Below are 19,811 nucleotides of genomic sequence, written 5' to 3'. Positions count from 1 at the left end.
CATACGCGTTGCGATTTACGGATACACGTTGCGATTTACGGATACGCGTTGCGATTTATGTGTTCGCGTTGCGATTTTCATATTCGCGTTGCGATTTTGGAAAATCGCAATGCGAATTTGTACTATCGCATTGCGATTTTCAATAATCGCGTTGCGATTTTGGAAACTGATTTGCGATTCTGGGGATCGCGTTGCGATTTTTATTTCGCGTTGCGATTTTGTTGGTCATTTTGGCAAATCCAAAAAAAGTTGGTTAAAATCGTATATTATAACTTTTTTTTGGTCACTGAGGCGATTTTCTCTTTATATGATTCCAAAAATGGTGTCGTTTAAAGAGGTTAAGGTTTATGTGTGTAGTACATGGGTTAATTGTGCGAAGGGTCATCATGTTTTTGTAAATTTTCATTTCAATACTAAATAGAAGCTTTTTATGTTTATGATTTAGTCATTAGGCGTTTAATTGTTCTAATTTGGGTAAATTACTAATTGTGACCATTAATTTATAAATTATTACATGTTCGTCCTTCATTTATGTAATGTGAAAATGTACATGATTTATGCCTTTGAGCGTTGATGTTTTGTTGTGTATTCATTTTAGTCCCTAAACTATTAATGTTATAATTTAGAGTTCTATGTTTGAAGTGTTTTACGTTTAGTCCCTATACTTTTTCATCATTCTATTCTTAATCACTCTCTCTCTATATATATATATTCATTTCATTTTTTATAAAAACTTTTTATAATAGAACTATTTTAATAAAATCAAATTATATTTATTTTTACGAGGAATGTATCCAATGAAGAACGATCCGTTGGAAAACCTCCAAATACCTTATAACCCCCTAAATCCGGCTTTGGCATCACGACCAAATCTAGGCGGTCACATATCAAATACATATTTCTTTTCGTATTTTTTTATACATATATAAAAATACATTACATAAATTAAAATCCAGATAATAGAGTGGTGCAAAATAACCATTAGAAAGTTTATATAGTAAACAAATAAAGTTCAGATTTTAAACCAAAATACAGGTGATACAATATATCCATACAATAAAATAAACACGTGTCACCAAATTATATATCAAAAGTGGCATACGAAAGTGTACATGTAAACAAAATGGAAAACAATCGATCCTCCTGATGCCAAGTCCACTAGTCTATTGTCGGAGAGTATGTGTAAAGTTGAAAATTAAAGGGTGAGCTAACAAGCTCAGTGTGTTCCTTAGGTGAATGAAGAAGTTCATACAATTATTTCAATGAGTTTTTATTTAAGAGATAAGCTTTTAAAAGTATGGACATAACCCTCATCCGAACACTGAAATATGTAGGTTCCCCGGAACCATACACCCACCTGTACACTCAGAAGAACCTCATACTGAAAGTATGGGCTTACAGAAGGTCAGCCTGTGCACAAAACAGAGGTGCCTACAGAAGGTTATAGTAATTATAGACTAAACTATGCCTGAGATACTTCCTTCCATCATACCCACAATGATAGTGAAAACAAAAATAAATTTATAAATCATTAAATTTTTCATAATTAAATATAGAAATGCGATAACCACTTATCATGTCAGAAATATATACATAAATCAAATATTAGAAATCAGAGCATGCGATAAAACATATGTCATGTAACCAGAATATTTAGTATCATTAGAAGTTTTAAATCAATTCAGATGGATTAGGGGTGTGCATATCCGGGTACCTCATTTTTTATTTTCAAATTATTAATTTTAAAAAATATATACACAAATTTAAATGTTCGAAACTTCGAATTACATACTCCAACATCCGAACATAAAATTTAAAAGTTTGGAAAACAAAATCTAATAATCCATTATATTATATTATATTATATTATATTATATTATATTATATTATATTATTTATTATATTATATTATATTATATTATATATTATATTATATTATATTATATATATTATATTATATATATTATATTATATTATATTATATTATATTATATTATATTATATTATATTATATTATTATATTATATATTATATTATATTTATATTATATTATATTATATTATATTATATTATATTATATATATTATATTATATTATATATATTTATTTATATTATATTATATTATATTATATTATATTATATATATTATATTATATTATATTATATTATATTATATATATATATTATATATATTATATATATTATATATTGTATTGTATTGTATTGTATTGTATTGTTTATATTATATTATATTTATATTATATTATTATATTATATTATATTATATATTATATAACTGGGTACCCGAAAAACTTCAGTTTTGTGACCCGGGCCTTACCCGGAAAATGTCAGGTCATGTACTTGATCCGGCCGAGTAAATTTTTTAGAAAATTACCCGGTTTTTTAGGTCCGGTTTGGCGGGTCGGGTCAATCGGGTCGGGTAGTTTTGCACACCCATAAGATGGATAGTTCAAAACGAAATTATAGCACCAATATGAACACACCTGAACCAGTTTGAGTAGTCTGGTATGATAGCTTACTTTCAGGTTTGCCTATCACGGTTGGTGACAATGTTAAATCATATGAATCAAAAAATTAAGTCAAAATCCTAAAAATAAATAACAAACTCTAAATAGGTAATTTACAGAAACCTACAGGTAGCCCTCGACGGGTTGATCAGTCGGATGGGAAGCACCTGATCTAGTCGACCCTTTGTCATGGGAAACAAAAGTACCATCACGAAAATATAATTCCATATCAAACTCATAATCCAATTCTAAGTAAATAGCAAAATGCTAAAAATACTAAGTATTTTTGGATTAACAGTTCAATTCAAGGCTTTCCGATCAGAATTTGATGAAACGGGTCATAAAATCGGACTTAAAACGTCGAAAAACGTTAAGAGGGATGTTTTCAGAAAAAAGTCAACGGCAGCGGTCAACGACTACGAGTCAAACAGTGGCGACACAGCTCGGATCGACTTCAGCTGATTCAAGAAAATGGGTTTGGGCCGGTTTAGGAATCAGGTTAGACAGACGGGTTAAACACGGGTATGTATCGGGCGGGTCAACAGGTCGGTTGACCCTCTTCTAGAAGGTTTCCAGAGCATAAACCACCCCACGCACGGCAGCGACGCGTGGGGGAGAATGCAGAGGTTATAGCGGTCGAAAAAAATTTGTAAAATTAATTAAAAGTTATTTTGAAGCTAATGGGTCACTTGCCAAGCTCAGTGTTTTGTTTCAAGTTCCAAGCCATAATCGAGCTTAATTCCTCGTCGGATCATATATCTCAGCCGCAAACTTCCCCCATGGCCTCCGACGAATCCCCTTGTATCGAACATCCCCATTGTTGTTCACCTTGTTCTTACCTCCTTTAGATGCTTCAATTGTTTCAAGTGTATGCAATGGCCAAAAAGGATTGTTTGGGAAAATGGAATTTGATAGCGCTTTATATATGGGTTGTGATGACTTAAAAGAGGGTCAATGACCCTTAATTGGCCATGACGAGAACGCTGGGTCATTCTTGACGGTTAGAATATGCTCAATTTCGTTTGCTAGGAAACTTCCTCGGATGTAGGGGTGTTCATTCGGTTAAAATCGAACCGAACAGAAATACCCTTAACCGAATTAAACGAATTTTTTAACCGTTAACTGAACCGAACTTTTTTATGAAAGTATTAACCGAACCGAATAAATTTCGGTTAATTTGGTTAATTTTCGAATTAACTGATTTTTTTTAGAATTTTTGAATTTAATATTTTTTAATTAAAAACAATGGAATATAGAATTTTTTTTATAACTGATCTCCACTACACTACACTTTTGCTCATGCAGAGTCATGCTCCACGCCTCCACCTGGGGTAGAAAGCCAGAAACTTTGAATCCCACACCCTCTCTCGCTATCTCCTAACAAAGCTTTGCTTTTTACTGTAAAACATAGTATGCATGTGAGTGTTGCATTCAGCCACACACCCTTTTTCTCATAGGAAAATGGACATAGCCTTAGCAGAACAAGCAAATCAGGAATGTGCCCATATCTTACACAAATCAATGTAAAAAAAATTGATAACCGAGGAGCAATTAAAAGAAGTGGGAGACAACATATTATAGGATGAAAAAAATATTAATAAATATTTAAGAGTTAATTCGATTAATTAACCGATTTCGAACCGAATTAATCGTTAATCGAATTTTAAAAAGTTTCTTAACCGTTAACCGACCGAACTAATTCGGTTCGATCGGTTAACTAAATTAGTTCAAAAATTTGAATACCCCCTACTCGGATGCAATGAAGAACATGAATTCGAGATGTTGCATGTTGTTTGAGCAGCTATTAATGAAAACAACATCATTTTCATGGTAATTAAGTTTATTTTGCTTTATTTTATTTCCACGTTAGCAATTACATAATGTTTCTCAAAGTTTTAGTGGGGGAATCCAAATATTGACAGGGTGCATGCATGATGAGTTTCTTTTGTTTCGCGGCTCTATAGTGTAGTGGTTAGCTTATTAATTTGAATTTTGAAGATTTCACCTTTCCATGTTGCAAATACCTGCCTTTCCTTAATGCTTTTTCACTGTTATAAATTCCTTATTTTCAAAAGAAGTATAAAAATATATATAGTAAATGAGAAGTAAGGGTCGATCACACAGAGATTTTATAGTTTCTGATTTAGAAATATAAAAGTTATTTTGAAGCTAATAGGGTCACAATAAATGGTTATAACATAAATGGTTATTCGACCTACATAGACACGTGTTTTGTTTATATTTTTTTAAAATTTTTATTTTAAAAAATTTTAAAAAATATATTTAAAAATCAATTTCTTTTGTTAAAAAAAACAATCTCCAATCCCTGTTTACCTATCAGCTCCCCTAATACTCGCCCCTCCCCTCTCACCCCGCCATGGTTTTCAGAACCGGACCAGTTAGCGAATCGGTCATGCTATCGGTTCACTGGTTCAACCAGTTGAATCGGTCGGAAGAATCGGACGACGTCATAATTATTTAAAAAATTAAATAAAAATACCAAAAATATTTTAATAAAAAATATTTTTTTTATATCACAAGTCATATTCAAAGCAACTCATAACATATATAAGTTAAAAACCATAAAATCAAGTGAAACAAAATGATTCAAATTAACTACAACATAATATTTAAGGTAAAACATATTAAATAATAAATATAATTATATAACTATAATTAAAAAATAAATTTGGGATTAAAAAAATCATAACAAAATTATATAACTATTCTTTCACTTCAATCAAGCTCGAATTTTAGGATTCAATCGAGCTTCTAATTTTTTTTATGAGTTCAAGCCTTTTTGAGTTCAAGTTTCAATATTATATTTCGAGTTTGAGTTGAACTTGATAATTTTTAGCTTGTGAGTTTGAGTTGAGCTTACTTTTAAAGTTTTCAAGTTCGAGTCGAGCTCAGCAATACTCGAGTTTGACTTGACTCGTTTAACAAACGACGTTGTTTGGTTTAATTTTTAAAAAATAAAAATAAAAATCCCGGTTTTTTCCGATTTTTAGCCGATCCGATTCGAACGGTTCAACGATTCTGGCCGATTCACTAATAGCGGTTCAACCGGTTTAGATTGAATCGAACTAAACAACAATTTCTGATTAAACCGGTTAAACCGACCGATCCGATCCGATTTTTAAAACAGATCCCCCCACCCTCGTCGGCTGAAAGAACAATACATTTTCCCTATAGAACATCGTCTACACCCTAATTAGATCTCCCTCCCAATTAAATCCCGAAACACCTATATTACCCCTACCTCGTGGGATTAAATCTTGTTATATTGCGATTGAATATAGGGTTAGCGATTTAGGTATTTAGGAGCTTGGGTGACAACAACGATGATGATCAGTTAGTGGCTGGTTCGATAATAAATATGGTGAATGGTGACCATAGATAACCGACGACGGTTAGAAATGAGATTTAAAATATGAGATTTTGGGTTTTATTATGATTTAAAAAAATATATATTTTTTAAAAATAAATAATAATACTTTCAAAAAGTTGAAATAAAAATTTTAAAAAATATATATAAACGCGACATGTGGTAGATAACAGTATTTTTTAACGATTGTTACTATGTATGCACTTAAAAAATAACATTAAAATTATTAGACACCTAATTCTTTAAAGTATCTAAAATTAACGAAAGGATAAAATTGTAGAACTCCTTTTTCCCCATTAAAGCTATATTAATGTTTTAACGTAAAAAGTGGATGTATTTGTTCCCATATGTAATGGGGTAAGGGGAGGTAAAATAGTAGGCTACCCCCAAAATCAGATTGAGAGCAGCTTCCGTAGAAGACCTCCGAATTATAAAATGTCCTCCATAAGACTCAATCCCACGACCTGGTTAAGAACCTTAACATACATCGATGTAAATAGATATTTTATATTTTTATATTTTCATAACTAAACACCTTAACATACATCGATGTAAATAGATATTTTATATTGAATATTTTGACGATAAAATCTCTCATTTGATGATAACAACGATAACATCATGAATCATTAAAAAAAAATTCGTTTAACTTACACCGACATAAATAAATATTTTATGAAACTAAATGTTGAGCGATCGCTTTTTTTTTCCCGACATATTCAATAGAATATTTAAAAAAAATATCTTACATTAGTATAAATAATTTAATAATATTCTACACCATAAATAATAGGTTTAACTACTTCAAATACCACTAACCTTTAAGCGTTGACTCATTTATACCACCAACGTTTTAATTTTGTCAATTTTAACACTAACGTTTACTTTTAAGTGCAATTATATCACTCCGTCGTTAATGATTTAATGACACGATGGCATAGCAACGACATGATGTTACGTCATTGTCGTGAATGCCTCATCCAAACGACATCATTTTGACGTTTTTGTTTTAGTGTTCAAAAGACCCAAAGTGACGTCGTTTTGCTTGAACCCTAATTTTCCTAGGACTAAACTCAAATTTTCCCATTATCTTTTTTCTCTTCTTCCTCCTCATCTTCGTTTGCGTCTCTTTTTTCATGGTTTTCTTGGCAACCAAATAGATTTTCCCGACAAACTTAAGGTCTTCGATTATGTCAAGGCTTATGCAAATCACTTCAAACAAGGGTTTAGCGGTGTGCCAAATATCCCGAAATTCCCTTTGAACAAGGGTCCCGAAGCATTTCACGGCAAAGTGATACACTCCATGCACTACACGGCCATGGAAGATGAAAAAGCAGTGGAATTCATCAAAGGCAAATGAGTCATCGTTGTTGGGTTCCATAAATCCGCACTGGACATCGCCATGGAGTGTTCTATAGCAAATGGGATGGATAATCCATGCACGGTTTTATACAAGACAACACACTGGAACCTCCCTGATTGTCTTCCATGAGAGCTTTCATTGGCGCATATGTATCTTACTTGTTTCTCAGAGCTCATGGTTCATAAGCCCGATGAAGCGCTTCTCCTTGGTCTTTTAGCCACAGTTCTTGCACCTCTTGTCAACTTCAAATCAAATGGCATGGCGTTTGTATATTTTTTTCACTTTTGGTTATTTGAAAGAGATGGGCGTGTTCGAAATTTGTGGAGAGTGACATAAGAAGGAAGCTTCGTTTGGCGAAGAATGGCATCGTACCAATTTCACAGTTTCCTCTATGAAATATGTTTGGTTGCCAAGAAAACCATGGAAAATGAGATGTAGATGAAGATGAGGAGGAAGAAAGAGAAAAAATAATGGGAAAATTTGAGTTTAAGTCTATAAGAAAATTAGGATTTAAGCAAAACAACATCATTTTGAATCTTTTGAGCACTAAAACAAAAATGTCAAAACGATGTCGTTTAGATGAGGCATCCACGTCAACGATGTCATTCCATTGCAATGTCATCGTGCCGCTAAATCAATAACGGCTGAGTGACATAATTGCACTTAAACTACTAAAATTGGTAAAATTAAAACATTTGTGGTATAAAGGAGTAATCACTTAAAGATTGATGATATTTGAAATAGTTGACCCTAAATAACAATTCTACTTTTTTCCACAATGAATAATATTAAATCTCGTAATAAATGAACTTGGGTTTATGATACATAAAGATGGGGGTGTAGATGAAGACGTTACACACCGTATAAAGGCGGGATGACTAAAGTGGAGGGCTGCTACTGGAGTTTTGTGTGACAAGAAGGTGCCTCTAAAACTAAAGGGAAAATTTTATAGAATGGCAATAAGACCAACGCTGCTGTATGGATCAGAATGTTGGGCAATCAAGAAGGATCACGTAAGAAGGATGGAGGTCGCAGAAATGAGAATGCTTCGATGGACATGTGGTAGGACTCTGTGGGACATGACACCTAACTCTGCTATTAGGATGTACTTGGGGGTGGTGCTTGTATCCGAAAAATTGAGGGAGGGAAGACTACGGTGGTTTGGGCATGTCCTTAGGCGACAACCGTCGGATGCGGTCAGGAGGGTAGAGTCGATTACAGTCGACGGTATCAGAAGGAGAGGACGACCAAGACGGAAGGGGAAAACTGCTTGAGATCTGATTTGAAGGAATTAGCCCTTACCGAGGACATGACCTCCGATAGGAAAGTATGGAGACTTAAGACCAGGGTAGTTGAGTAGTGCGGTTCACAGCCATAGGGTGTAACATCTCTGTCTTCTTTTTAATGTCTTTGTAGTACTTTCCATGACTTCTACTTTATACATGTTTCTGTCATTGAAATGTATGAAGGCTTAGAACTAAGGTATCGGAGTAGTGTTGCCTTAGTTTAAGAATTAATCATTGAATTATTCTTTCTCGTAGCTTGCTATTATTAACTTCTGTGTATCATTTCTATTCATGTTTCCTCTTTTTAATTTTAGCGGGGTCTTACATTTTCAGTCTATATGCAGAGATTTCTATGTAGGGAATTATTTGCAGGGAATTATTTACAGGGATTACTCCCCATTACAGACGCACATATCAAGACTGTTCATCTATGTATTTATTTATTTATTTATTTATACACGCATTTGCATCTTATCTTTATTTTTAATTTTCTGACTGCCGGAGGTCTTCCACGGAAGCTGCTCTCAATCTGGCGTTGGGGTCAACCTACTACCCTACCTCCCCCTTACCCCATTACATATGGGAATCAGGGTTTTGTTGTTGTTGTGGTTGTCGTCGTCGTAATAAATGAACTCCGAATATTCTCTAAAACAATCCTCTCATTATAAAAAATGAATAAATAAATTTAAAAATAAACTAATAATCAATTGATCTAGTGTAATAAGATATTAGATTCCTTTAAGTAAAATCAATGGTTCAAACCTTGATTTTTACGTATGAAATAAACTAGATTAAAATAATTGTTCCTATAATAAACATCTGCAAAATTTGATCTAAATTAAAAAAAATTAAAAAAAGAGGAGAATTCAAATGAAATGAATAAAAAATAAAAAGGCAAAACCCAGATCTTCCAACACCAGTCATACGCTCACATTATTATCTTTTCATTTCCCCTTCATTAATTTTTTGCGGCCTTCTTCCTGCCTACATTCTCCTCTCCATTTCACGTTTCAATTTTTATATAACCCTTTAATGTTCTCACCCTTTTCATAGCTTCCTTTGATAAGCTTCCCTTGATTTTTTTTTCTCGGTTCTTTTTGTTTTAGTAAGCAGGTATCTTTTACTTTCCAAAGAAAAAAAATGTTACTTTTTTCTGGCTTGTCTTTCTCAGAAAAAAAAATCAAATCACAACCAACCCAGATCGAGTTTGACTTAAGTGGCTCAGATTCTTGTTTTAATAAGATATTCTAGTAGTTGTAACTTTTTCTTTTGTTTTTTCCCTTTAAAATCTCGAGAATCCATCTTTTCCAGCTTTGAAAATGGTTGCATGCTCCCCATAGTTGTTTTTGCTCTCCTAAATTTGGGTCCCATTCCCCCCCCCCTAAAAGCTTCATTTTTTTCTGAACTCCACATGCTCACCAAAACCACTTAAAAAAGAAGATTTTTTTTGTAGTTTTTGTTATTCATGCATAAAAGATAAATAAAGGAACACTTTCCCTTTTTCAAATAAATTTCTTTTTTTATCTATTTTTCTAAAAACATTCAGCCACTTTCTCAAATCTTATTGCTTTGGTCCATATGTTGTGCTCAGTTGTTTATAATGCCCTAAAGGATAGCCTCGGATTCTTTTCTGGTTCACGCCCAAGACGGTATTCTGTGCCGGCTGCTTGATTTTGTGGCTCCTCATTTGTCTTTTGAGGTATTTCCTTTCTTGAATGATTGCCATTTCTGTTCTTTTGTTCATCTTGAGCTTTTGGTCTTTGTTTTTTTTGTTGTCAATCCTTTGAAATAGACTTTTTTTTTACCAAAATAAACGTTGAAATCCGGTTCCATAACTGTGATGAGTTCATAATTTTTGAAGCTTGTGGTTATAGTGTTTCTGTGAGCTGCACATTTAGGTTAAATATGTCATATGAGGCTCAATCAGTTAATTACTGCCTTGTTTTTGTTGGTTTATTTTGCAGTGACTGCTGTACTGATTTTCCCCCATCTAATTTTGAAGTTCTAAGGCATATGTAAATATGCTTGAGCAGCAGAGATTTCTCTATGGTTCTAGTCTCCTGCTGTGCATCTCTCTTGGATCTTTTCTGTTTGGGGTTGTAATTTCAGAAATACCATTGGGATCCAAACTTTCTGTGGGGGGAAATGATTCATGGGTTTCTTCTAATGGTGATTTTGCAATCGGATTCTTTAGCCGCCCTGATATGCCGAACCGGTTTAGTGTTGGCATTCGTTTCGATTCGAAGTCGATCCCTGTTGATGAACACTCAATGGTATGGGTTGCCGGGGGTGATGTTGCTGTTAGTAACAGCTCCTATTTGGAGCTTCAGATGAATGGAGAATTGGTTCTTTTCGACGCCTTGCAGGGTCAAGAAGTGTGGTCCGCCAAAACAAGCCAGTTTTCCGTTGTGGTAGCTTTCCTTCGTGACGATGGGAATCTTATCTTACTGAATGAGAAGAAAGTTGTGATTTGGCAAAGCTTCGATTATCCAACCAATACTCTTCTTCCTGGTCAGAGACTTTCTCCCTTTAGAACGTTGAGAGCTGCGAGCCAAAACGGTGTTTCGAGTTTATATAGCCTCTACATGAATGTTTCTGGTCAGCTACAGTTAAGGTGGGAAAGCAGCATCATCTATTGGAGCATTGGAAGGCCTTCTCAATCGAATGTCAATGCTATTCTGACTTCTTATGGGAGCCTGCAACTTGTGGCTCCAACCTCTGGACCTCTATGGTCTGTGTATGGAGAAGATCATAATGACACCGTGAAATTTAGGTTTCTCCGGCTGGATGTGGATGGTAATTTGCGGTTATATTCATGGATGGACGTTTCACAAACAGGAGGTCGGTTTGGCAAGCTGTTGAGAATCAGTGTAATGTCTTTGCAACTTGTGACCAGGGAGGCATCTGCGCATTTAATGAATCCGGTTCCCCTGTTTGCACATGCCTGTTTTCCCATATGGTCCACTCGAATACAAAATGCTGTTTCATCTCAGCATGGCTGCAAATCAGGGTCGATTCTGGTTGAACATGCCGATATGTTTCTTTACGGAATTTACCCGTCAATGATTCCATCTCCGTAACTAGTTTAGACAAATGCAAAAGGATGTGCCTCAGTGACTCGAGTTGTACTGCTGTAAACCTTCACAAATGATGGCAGTGCAAAATGCAGGATGATGAAAACTCAGTACATTAGCGGTTATTTAGATCCATCTCTTAGTTCGACCTCTTTTGTCAAGACGTGTTCGGACCCCATGGCTGCTGACCCGTCTTCCCCTTGAAGTCTCCGCCACGAGCACGTAATGAGTTTAATATTTGCATTCCTTGTCTAGTGGAGCAGCCTCGGGCACAATTTTTGTGTTGTTGTGATTCAGTTGGCATTAGGATTTTACCTTTACAAAAGAAGAAAACTTATAAGAGGCTTGCTTCTTTAGCTTATTCCAGCCTGGTTCAAATGTTGATCATGTATCCTTCACCGAGATCAAGGACCTTACGGAGAATTTCAACCACCGAATAGGGCCAAAGATGTTCAAAGGTGCCTTACCCGACAACCAGCCAGTTGCAATCAAAGAGCTCGAAGCAACCATTGAAGCTAGAAAATTTCGAGTTGCATTGTCAAAGGTTGGAAGCATTTATCACAAAGGACTTGTCAAGCTGGAAGGCTATTGCTGTGAGTCGGATCGGAGGTATTTAGTCTACGAATATGCGAGAATGGCTCTGTGGAGAAATACATAGAAGATTCGACACTGGCCGAGAGACTGACTGGAGAAAGAGAAAGGAAATTTGCCTAAGCGTGGGTCGAGCCATATTTTATTTGCACACGGGGTGTCGAGAATTTGTATGCCATGGAAACCTGAAATGCGAAAACGTAGTTCTCGATGAAAACCTGGAGGCGAAAGTGAATGAATTTGGATTGGGGATGCTTTATGGTGAGGCAGCCTCCAACATGGCTTCAGCTCAGAAAGATGTGGAGGATTTTGGTAAGATGGTTTTGACACTGGTTAGTGGCCTTAAAGAAGCCAATGATGTGTTTGATTGGGCTTATAAGGAATGGTTCGAGGGTCGTCCGGGGAACGTAGTAGATAAGAGACTCGAGGACGAAGTCAATCCCGATGAACTCGAACGTGTGTTGAGGATTTCGTTTTGGTGCCTTCAAGTGGATGAACGTTTGAAACCTTCAATGGGGGAGGTAGTGAAGGTGTTGGAAGGCTCACTGCCTGTTGATCCTCCTCCACCGCCATTTAGTTGTCGGAGATCACGGAGGGAGGAGGAAGACTCGTCGGAGTTAGGTTCAGTCAAGACATAGGAATGTAATGTAAAAAGTGATGATTTCCTTGATTTTTGTTTCCCAATCTTGTACGGTAGGACTAACCTTGGCAGTAATGAGACTTTGAGGGCATGCCATTTTTTCCCCATATACGGTCTGTGTCAATTGGTCATGTATTTTTCTGCAGCATTTTGGATTGGCTTGTACAAGTGGGCTCTCATATCTGGCTAATGCCCCTATTGGTGGGATAAGATAGATCATCATGTGGACGTGATGAGTTTGTCTTGCACTGTAATATTTACCATGAATCCCAAATTATTTTTTTAAATGGTATAATGAGCTAATTTTTTCACCCCACCTGGTCTATTGGGCCAATTTTATCGGAGATTACCTGGCTCCAATTTTACCGGAGTACCACTAATTTTTGTTTTGAATTCTCTAATCTTCATTCTCTTCATCTAAATATAAAAATAAATGATTTAAAAAATTATAAATAAATTACCGACATAAAAAAATAAATGATTTTTTTAAATAGAAGCAACTAAGTTTATTCAAAATAGGAAATATCTCAAGTTACAAGGAAGATTTACAATTATAATCGTAAATTAAGCATATAATTATGTCAACTTCCTAAAAACATTGAAAAAACTAGCAAATTAAGATCACATAAGCACCATACAAGAAAATATTAAAAATCTAACAAAAAACTCGAACAAATATAGATACAAACAGAACTAAACAGATTTGACAAACGAACCACAAAAAGGAATCAAGCTATTGAAAGAACACTGACAAATCGTAAATCAACTCGAGCGACGTGAAAAGCTACCCACGAACACAAATTGGGTATCCAAATCCAATCTGAGACCCAAAGTAAGAAGATTAACAAGATACCAGATAAACGTCATTTTAGTTAGTTGTTGTGATGTCAAATCAACCATTAAGAAAAGATAAATGAAAAAAAGGTAAAACAACAAAAAATCATGTCAAAAAATATAAGAAAACGTGTCATACAGACAAACTTATTTAAAATATATATAAAAAGAATTGTGATATAAGAAAAGAAAAGGATAATAAAGAATACCGATAGTCGGCAATAACATTAAAATTGGTGTTGTAGCCGATCAACAAAGATAAAAAAGAAAAGAGATGAGCGGCACATCAATAAAAATAAATAAATTTTAATGACTAAGACCATATATAACATGAAGAGGAAGATTTATAAGTTTTTTTAGATAAGAAGTGATTTTTTAGGTGTATTATAATATATTTTTTATTTTCATAATTGGGAATCTATATATAATGATCGAAAAAAATACTGAACGATATCCTTTTACTTTTATACATATAAAAGATATCGTATCGTCCGACTGTCTTCTTCAACACCTTATGGTCGAAAATCCATAAATACCGAGGCCTCCAAAAAATCAAAATGTTTCTCTGGCTCTTAGGAAAGAATCGAACAATGACAAATGAGGAAAGGAAGCGTCGACACATCACCGGAAACAATAGTTGCACGGTATGTTTTGCGTCGGTGGAAGACACAAATCATTTACTGCGTACGTGTCCCTCGGCAGTAACAATCTGGTCGGCAGTTGTCAAAAAAGAAAAACTACAGGATTTTCTAGAAATGGAGACATCTTCGTGGCTAAGCTTAAATCTCGGTAAAGCACAAGAATTTGTAGGAGCGGTGGAACATTGGGACATAATGTTTGGGGCAATAGTATGGAATATATGGTTACATAGGAACTCCATAGCTTTTGACACACCCCTAGAAGACAGAAGAACGGTGCTGGAGCGGAGCAGACACCTTTGGGTAAATACATGTAAAGCGATAGAATCGGAAGAACACCTAAGGGGAGCCCACACTCAACAAATAGTAAGATCAATATCTTGGAAACGACCACCTGAAGGCTGGTTGAAAATTAATTCGGATGGAGCCAGATATGAGAACAGGAAGAGCGCGGCGGGGAATCATCAGAAACCATGAAGGAGCATGGATGATGGGGTTCACTAAATTTGTAGGAGCGGTGGAACATTGGGACATAATGTTTGGGGCAGTAGTATGGAATATACATTTTGCTTTGTGGTTTACCTCCTTTTCGGGGAGGTCTGCATCGGTTCATAGACATAATGGGAGTTGTAACTTCTAATGGATCTTTCATTTTGTATTCAACCTCTCTTTGTTCACTCTAACTTTCTGTTTTTTCCTGTGCAGAAACCGAACAAGGAATCACACGCGATTATTCACTCCGTTGTTGAGTTTAAGAGGATCCTTGCCTCCTTGGCCTAAAGTTTCTGATAATGCAAAAGACCTTGTGAAGAAGATGCTCAATCCTAATCCAAAGCGGCGACTTACAGCTCAGCAATTCTTGGGTAAATTTAGTTCTAATGGTAAAGGTTGTCTGTTCATGGAGCTTTTTACTTGAAACTGAATTGTTTCTAAATTCAGACCACCCTTGGTTGCAAAATGCAAAGAAGGCTCCTTGGGTGAAACCGTGAAGGCAATGCTCAAGCAATTCTCTGTAATGAATAAGCTCAAGAAAAGAGCTCTTGGGGTAATGCTCCGATTCGTTTTTCTGGGAATACAGCCTAAATACAGCTAACCATTCATTAGCTTTTTAACATCTACCGTAGTTGTTTTTGGAACATCTTATACTAATAGGTAATAGCTGAGCATCTTTAGGTCGAGGAAGTTGCAGGCATAAAAGAGGGGTTCCAAGTGATGGATGCTAGCAGTAGAGGCAAGATTAACATTGATCAGCTAAGGGTTGGGTTACATAAACTTGGCCATATATTATTTCTGATGCAGATCTTCAATACTAATGGAAGCAGTAAGTTCCCCTGAATTTGTGTCTGTTTTATGTTCGATCTTTGTCGAGAAGGCTTAAAAAAGTGTGAGATTAGTGTATCGATGCTACAAGTTTGAATGTCTGCATAATTTGACGACACTTTGCTACAACAGTATTGTAAGTAAGAGTATGTGCATGGGTAGCAATTGTTACTGACCACAGAAGAACCCATTTGAAACCTGTGCATTGTCATTATATCAGAAGAGTATGTTCATTTGAAGATACCAAAGTTTTTGAATCTTTTGGAGAAATTGTAACTAAACTTTCATCATTTTAATATTTTCTTCACAGGGTGACTTCAATGGAGATGGATATTTGGACTACGGAGAATTTATCGCCATCTCGGTTCACTGAGAAAGATAGGCAATGGCAATCACCTTAAAAAGGCGTTTGAGTTTTTCGATAAAATCAAAGTGGTCATATTGAGATTGAGGAACTAAGAGATGAATTAGCGGATGATCTTGAAACAAACAGTGAAGAAGTCATTAGTGCCATCATGCGTGATGTGGATACAGACAAGGTAATGTTTTCCTTTGCTTTCTTCCGGCATGCTGTTCTGATGTTCGTATACGTCTTGTTCTCGAGTAGAAAACATGATATGGTTCATAATGTATGATGGTTTTCTGATATCTGAACTCATGTCCATGCTTAACTCAAGCCAAATTCTTTTTGATGAATCGCAGGACGGGAGAATAAATTATGATGAGTTTGTGGCACTGATGAAAGCCGGTACAGATTGGAGAAAAGCGTCAAGGCAATACTCACGAGAGCGGTTCAACAAACTCGGTCATAAATTGATGAAGGATGGATCATTGCAGTTGCATCTTGTTCCTAGATGACCCAACACAACAAACTTTTCTTGATGATACCCTTCATTAAGGGATGCTGTCCTTGATCATCTATTCACATATTGAGAAAATGGGGTTCTTCATATTTATTGTAAATCATCTTTGTTGTATATCCCACAGTTGAACCATGTCTATGATGTAGTTAGCCTTGGTTGTATATCCCATAGTTGAACCATGTCTATGTATGTAGTTAGACTCATATTAAGTAGCATAAAAAAGGGAAAGATTAAGAATGTGGGGTAAGCCATGATTACAAATGTAGCAGTGAAAGCAAATCATAAAAAACATGACAGGTTGCTAAAGGTAGTCTCTTGTCCTTGATCAACCGGATGATCATGTTTTACATGATGCTTTTAGCATCAATGGTAAGTTTTCATGTTGGGGTCTCATAAATCTACTGAAATATTAGCTTTTGGAGAAGAGACGTCGAGTTTTAAATTCAAAAGCCTGTAATTAGTGTATCTCATATGCTTTTGCAGACGGTGGACTCCTTTGTGCCTTTTCTGTTGCAATGCCTTTTGACCATTGTAGATACTGCAGAAACCGGAAAGCATGCGCGCGTTATTCCGGGATCAAAATTTATCCTAAAGTTCCCACCGTTTACCACTATGAAAACAGTCATTGATGCTTATCTTGGTGGAATAGCTACCACTTCATCTAACACTAACATGTCGAATTCTCAAGGGAGGGGCGTTGTTCTACTTAGATGTTTCGAGTTGATCTGTTTGCATTTTTAATGACTGTGAAAGATTTTAAACAGATATTACCTTGTAATCACTCGGACTACTAAAAATTAAATTTAACCAGGGTAAGGGTAATTAGTAACATACATGATTTAGGTTTTCCATTATGAGTACTTCCCTATGAAGCACACTTGCATCAAAATGGTTCACATATGTTGATCTTCACTTCTTTCCTCTTGCTTTGATTCCTCATTGGGAGGTTGAACCGCCGGAGGGACTCCACCATCGATGCAACTTCTACACTTGCTTTCTATCCATCCTTCAATGTCATTCTCCCCATTCCCACCGAGATGCCTTCCACCTGCAATAACACCTACGATAGTTATCACAGCCAGCACCACGATCAGGGTTTCGATTCCCTCACATTAGGAGGCGCCTTGAATACGAGCACATATTGACCAGGTACCCTGCTTCCATAGCTACAATGACGGCCAAAGTAAACTAGATGTGCTGGTAAACTCAGTGAAGTCTTGCAGACATGCAAGTGAAGGGGAAAACAAAGAAACAATATGAAATAATGTGGAGAGGAAGAAGTAAATAGCAGTATATATATAAAGGGAAAAGGCACATTTTCAGTCCCACTATTGGGCACATTGGATCTCCTTTGTTGTGATTATTTCTCATCCAACTTTTGGTTACTTTATCTAGTTTTGTTTAGGGTTTAAAACATGATGAGGTGCTAGGGATGCTCCAAAGCAAGTGAAGGATTATATATTAGGACTGAGTTTGTCCTTAGTGATATCACATGTTAATGTTAAGAGTCCCAAGGTGAAACGTATTTTAGCTCATTCAAACTTTCCTAGTTTTTCTGATTCCCTGATGTCTCTTGTAGAGGTTATAACTTCCCTCTCGCAGTTAGGGATAGACAGAGGGTGCAGGGGTGCGATCGTATTCGCTAGGATTATCAAATTCGTTTATATTTTAGATTTTTTCTTGTATTTTTTTATTAATTATTTAATTTCACGCCTCTGAAATTATTAATATAACTTCTTAAGCCGCACTCCGATATAAATTTCTACGTTCGTCCCTATTCACAGTTTCACTTAACCTGACCCTATTCATCAGTTTGTCTATATAACACAATTTATACATTTAAATAAAAATAAATAATGTTACTTCAATCTAATAGAAATAATATATTTAATATGACACAATTTTCTGTATAACATTAAAATGATGTTACTTCAGTAAATGATAAAAAATAAATTTTATTTCAATATTTAATAAAAATTATATATTTAAATAAAGGGTAAATTGCGTGTCTAGTCATCTAATTATTCTCATGATTTTGATTCGGTCATCCAACTATTTTTTAAATCATATATAAAGTTATGTTTTGGTCACCTGTCATTAAAAAATTAATGATGATGTTAATGCGTCACTATAGAAATATTATTAAAAAAATCACTCAACAGTTTGTTATTTTTCAATGATGACGATCAAAAAATAAAAATAATTTTGGATATGATTTTAAAAGAATAGTTAGGTGATCAAAACAAATCACGATAATAATTGGATGACTAAATAAGTTGTTTACCCTTCGATAAATTAGCCGTGAAGGCGGCCCAAATAAACAATCCCACGGTGTTTGGTTGTATCAACGTTCAAGGAAGAGAAGACTTTGAGAAGGAATACAAGATGAAGTCTTGACGACTTTTGATCCCCAATTCTCTCTAAATACGCGGAATTCCTAGGGTTTGTCCCTCCCGTCAAATCCCTGATTACCCAGAAAAAGGAAAACCAAATCAGTTCTTCTCAATCTTATCAGTTCGATCCAGCTGAGGGTAATTGAATTAGGATGGGGACTCCACAATTCCCAGATCTCGGAAAACATTGCAGCGTCGAAGATTGTAAACTGATCGACTTCTTGCCTTTCACTTGTGACCGCTGCCACCTGGTTAGTATACCTTCTTTTATTGGTCCTTCAATTCCTTCCCTTTCTTTCATGATTTATAAACCTTGGTAAATCAATTTGGGTATTTTTAAAGATTACCCGGGTTAGCTTCAATACCAGTACATATGTGTTAGGTATGTTTTTTAGATTTAGATAATTCATTGACAGTTTAGGCTATTTCTGACTTGGTTTTTTGTTTCTACTTTCTGAAAAGGTAAAGCGAAATGAAAACTGATTAACGATGTGGAAATTACTGGACTGAATCACGAATTTCAACATAATTTATTCTTGGGTAAATTACGCGTTTAGTACTTAAATTATCAGTTTTGATCTATTTTAATACCTAAACTTTCACTTTTTTCTAAATCACAAGTAAAATTTAGTTTTTTGTTTCATTTGTGTATGCTCTTCAAAATTTAATGTTAAGTTTTTGGAAAAAAAGAAAGTTTAGATACTAAAAGGGACTAAAAATGATAGTTTATGTACTAAATTTTTTAATTTTTAACTGAGTAGTAAAATGAAACAAAATAATCATAGTTATGGTTTTGAAAAAATTAAAAGTTTAGGTGTTAAAACGGATCAAAACTGATAGTATAGGTACTAAATACATAGTTTACCCTTTGTTCTTTTGCAGTATACATAAC

The 19,811-nt window shown here is 35.1% G+C and overlaps 3 pseudogenes; all 3 read left to right on the top strand.

The window, feature by feature from the left end:
* The first annotated feature begins 523 nt into the window (after window positions 1-523).
* On the top strand, window positions 524-12,869 carry LOC120159808 (annotated as a pseudogene).
* Window positions 1,298-7,718, top strand: LOC120159809 (annotated as a pseudogene).
* A 1,426-nt stretch (window positions 12,870-14,295) lies between the features above and the next one.
* Window positions 14,296-16,521, top strand: LOC120159807 (annotated as a pseudogene).
* Window positions 16,522-19,811: the final 3,290 nt, after the last annotated feature.

The sequence above is a fragment of the Hibiscus syriacus genome, unplaced genomic scaffold (assembly GCF_006381635.1).
Source record: "Hibiscus syriacus cultivar Baekdansim isolate YM2019G1 unplaced genomic scaffold, ASM638163v2 tig00111377_pilon, whole genome shotgun sequence".
NCBI classification, from domain to species: Eukaryota; Viridiplantae; Streptophyta; class Magnoliopsida; order Malvales; family Malvaceae; genus Hibiscus; species Hibiscus syriacus.
Note: the sequence above shows the minus strand (reverse complement) of the source record. Positions and strands in the feature narration are given on the sequence as shown.